The following is a 4,325-nucleotide window of genomic DNA, read 5'->3' as shown; positions in this document are numbered from 1 at the left end:
CCGGCCCGGCTCCCTCCCGCTCCGGGAGCCCGTGCCCACCGGGCCAGGTGATCTCGAACCTTCTCCCTCTCACACCCCAACAACAAACAACCCTCGCTCTCTCCCTCCAGAGAAAGGAGGTGGAGCCTGACCTCCGCCGGAGGCTGCTGCAGCTGCCGAGGGGGGTGGGGTAGAGCTCGGAGCTCCAGTCCAGAGGGGAGCCTGTCCTCCAGGGAGTGGCTGGGGTGGGGGCCTTGGCGAGTTCCCAGGCGCCCGGGAAGCCCTCCCTCGGCAGCCCCAACCCTCCCCGGGCGAAGGGAGGAGGGGCAGAAGGGGTGGCTTCAGTGAGTGCCTGCTTCCGACTCTGCCCCTCTGGAGCTGGAGTGCCCTCGGACCCCCTCCGCCCCATTCACACCCACCCTTCCTCGAACCCTGCAGCCTCACGGGCAGGGTGAGACCGGGAGCCCAGCAGACCGGAGGGAGAGGATGCAGCTCAGTGGGGCAACGGGGAGCCAGGGTGTGCCCATCCCCCACCCCCTTGGCTGGGAGGGGGGAGGGCGCAGGGTGGTGAGACAGACCTCGGGGACACAGCCGACTGAGGCCTAAAAGGGCGCGAAATGGGCTGTCGTCTGTAGTTGTTAGGGCTGTGGTGGAGGCAACTTGGATAAGGGGGGGAGAGGGCACCCCAAAGGGGAAGGTCTAGGGTCCCAAAGACGGTAAGAAGAGTTGGGAGAGAAGGAGAATGCAGAAGTAGCTTCTTGGGGAGCAGCAGCCTGCAAAGACTTCCCTGGCCGACAGTCTGGAGGCCAGCACTGGACACATGGGGGTTTGGGACACAGCGCATTGGACATGTGTTCCTCAAAGTCTGAGTGCATGGAACACTCCCCTCCCTTGTTCCTTCATATGAAGGTTGAAGGTCCTGGGCCCACACAGGCCCCGGCTTCATTCTGACACCTTCCCACCCCCAAGGGCTTTGGCAGTGGGTGCCATTAGAGGAGGAAGAGGTCCTGTTCTTTGCTGAGCATTTAACAGCTGGTTCCTTGGCAGGGCCTTGCCCCTCCAGTTCAGTCACAGAAAGAGTACTTCTGCCTCCCCACCCCTAAGGAAGGAGCCCCAGCAGGTAGAGACCCCGAAGGCAGGCGCAGGCGGCTGGCTGCACTTGCTTTTGCCTAGGGGCAAATCATTTCTGGAGATCCTTTAAGGAGGACGTTCCGATCCCTTTAAGAGGGAGTGGGTCAGATAAAAGGACAATAAAAACCCACCTTTCATTATTGGGGAGAGAGGGAGGGTTCCTATGATGGAGGGGCAAGCACTGCAGCCGAATTTAACTGATGCCCTGGTATCTTTCTCTCAAGGAGCTATGCCCTTCAGTTTGTCCAGTGGGATTGAGACCAAGTGTCTCAATAAGTATTCCTGGGACCTAGAGTTCAGACACTTTAAGGGGGGTGGGGAGCAGCTGGCCCACACCCTGGAAAGATGGGACCAGCGCATGGAATGGAGGAAGGGGAGGGTGGTTACAGCCACCACTATAAGGACTGTGTCGCCCCGCTGGGGTGTACTGTCTGGTGCCAGGTGGCTGGAACCTCGGGCCAGCAGTCTGCAGGGACTGCGCGAGCAGTGGGGAGGTGCCTGGCGGCTGGACTGGAGATGACAGAGCAGCCAGTCTGTCCTGGCTGTCAGTCTGGTCGAAGGTGGTGGGGGAGGGGTGTGCGGTATGTTTGCTTGAAGCCCTGTTTTTTTCCTCTCTGCATCTCCCTCTCTCGGCTCTGCTCTCCTGCTCTGAGGCAGTTAATCCTTCCTGTTGGGTCTGGAAGCGCCAGGGTAGAGAGAGTCCCTGTCTGGAGACAGGGAGGGGGTGGCCCTGGAGACCTGATGGATCCACTCCTCTCTCCAGACCCAGCCACAAACCCCTTTCAGTGGGGAACCTCTGGGCTGCTGGGTGTGCCAAGGTGCCTTGGAGTGGGGTGGGGGCAGCACTCATTCAGGAAAGGTTAGAGGAGATGAAGGAAGGAGGAAGCGGTGGAGTCTTTTCCAGGTGTAGACGGGCTCTGGGCTGGGAAGGAAGGAGGCCCGGTCACAGAGGCCCCTGGAAGAGAGGTGAAGGAGTCCTGGCCGAAAGGTCCCTTGGGGGAGAGGCAGGGTGTGCAGCCCAGGGCCTGTTCTTCCCCAGCTTGTTGACCAGTTTTGACAAAGTGGGAGAGAATAGGGGTAAACCAGTGCACTGGCATAGGAGGAACAACAAATGCTTTTGGCCAGCCTGTCTCTGAACCTAGCCCACTCAGTCCGAGCCTCCTGGGGGAAAGGACACCGCCACCCACATGGGGGAGGCTCTGCAGGTAGAATTCCTCCAGCTGCCAGGCAGGGCAAGCTGGGCAGGCTTGAATGGGTCCTCACGACCACCCTGCCTCCTCTCCACTCGGTGATCCTTTTTTCCCTCCCAAGAGGGCCCCATATAAAGACAACTCTCTCTCCCCTACCCCTTAACCCAGGGCCACTGGATGCTGAGGAAACGCCCAGACCTCCAACCTTATGCTACAGCCACTTCCTAGCAGGGGCTTTCTGCTATTTGGGACTCCTTCCCTGAGACAAGTACATTTCTCTTCTGACCCTTGTAGCCTCTATCCCTCTCTACCCGTTCGTGGGCATGAAGCCAAGGTCAGCCCAGGTTGAGCTGCTGACAGCAGCTCTGTCCCCTCTTTTGTCTTGGCTCCAGGCTGCCAATGGGGCATCAGCCCATGGGAGACTGGGGCAGGGAGAGGGTGCATTTTGTGAGGTGGGGATAGAGCTGGCCTGGTGATGGTGGGGAATCTTTGTTCTGGGGAGCTCAGGGAGGGGAGAATCTTTAGTGTCCTTTTTTTCTAGCTTGGATGATTTTGCTTTGTAGAGGCAGTTGTCCTAGGAGAGTTTCCCTGACGCAGTTTTAGCTTCCATCCACACACTTGACTTCCTGGGTGGCCCCCTCCTTTAAACATCTCCCCCAACATACCCAAAACTGTCTGGGCCTCACTGACGGCTCTAGAGGCAGATGGGGAACCATCCTTTAGGGTTCCATTTTCCAGCCATGGAGGCAAATAGCCCTGATTGTCTTCAAGGCTGCCTGCCGGTGAGAGCTTGAGTTTCAAGGTCTAGGAAAGGCGAGAGCTTGTGAGGTACGGGAAGAGCCCCCCAGTCACACTCCAAGGCTGGGTTTCTCCTCCAGCCTAGGCGGCCCCAGCATTTGCGGGTGCTTCTCTCAGCTGGAGGAGGTACCTCCCTGGGCTGTTCCCAGCCCTCTGATGACTTGACATTACCCTTTTTGTTGCTGCTCCTTTTAACTCCCAACGCTCCCCTCCCCCTCCTGAATGGGGAATGAGGCTTTGTTCTGGGGTGGACTCAGTATGTCTCAAGAACCTACTATGTGCAAATGCAATGCTGGTTGAAGTGAAGCCCTACACCGGCTTTGGCGATACTAGGTGCCCAAGACAGCCCCTTCCCGCACCTCGCAGGGACCTCCCACACCTCCATGTGACCTCAGCCTGCTGTGCCCACCCACTCCGCTGACCCCGTGAGCATGCTCGGGCTTGGAAAGGCACGTCTGTGGGTGTGAGACGGAGCCACAGCATTCGGTGAGTAGGGGGAAGCCAGGTAAGTGTCCATGCTGGGTCCCATCCTGGCTTGGGGACCAAAGGGAGGGAGTGCAGCGTGGGCTGTCAGGCTGCCGCTCCCCCCCCCCCTCCCCAGCTCTCCACCGACCAGCTCCGGGCGGAAAGCTCTGATGTTCCCCGCGATGGTGGGAGAGGGTATGTGGGTGTCAAGGACTCTCAGACCAGACTCTGCTGTCGGCTGGAAATGGATAAGGGTTCCACACGCTGCTTCTGAGAAGGGTGAATTAGGAGCTGGAGTAGGGGGCGGTAGGAAAAGGGGAGAAAGAGGAAAAAGATGCGAGTGAGGGGTTACGGAGCCAGGACCGACCTTGCTTGAAAGGAAAGGAGACGTGGCAGGCAGGGAAGTCGGAAAGATGAGGCAAGGGCGGGAGGGGCTTCTCAGCGGTCGGGGCCCTTTCGCTGGAGTCTGGGGCCCTTTCTGCAGGAAAGGGGGGTTGTCCTCGATTGATTTTTGTCCGGTCTTCCCGAAGCTTTGCCCTGGGGGTAGCAGCCGCTGGCGAGGGCGGGGGTGTTCCTTGGCCCGAAATTTTCTCCAGTGGGTGCTAGGGAGGAGAAGGGGGAAGAGGGATGCAGAGGGGTTACGGCCAGGGCGGGGACAAGATTTCTCGGGTGGGGGCAGCAGCTGGGGGATTGGGACTTCAGGGTCGGGTCACCATGGGATGCGGGCTCAGGCTCTGCAGACGAAGGAAAAAATACCAGAAG

Source organism: Myotis davidii, unplaced genomic scaffold (genome assembly GCF_000327345.1).
Source record: "Myotis davidii unplaced genomic scaffold, ASM32734v1 scaffold46, whole genome shotgun sequence".
NCBI lineage: Eukaryota > Metazoa > Chordata > Mammalia > Chiroptera > Vespertilionidae > Myotis > Myotis davidii.
Note: the sequence above shows the minus strand (reverse complement) of the source record.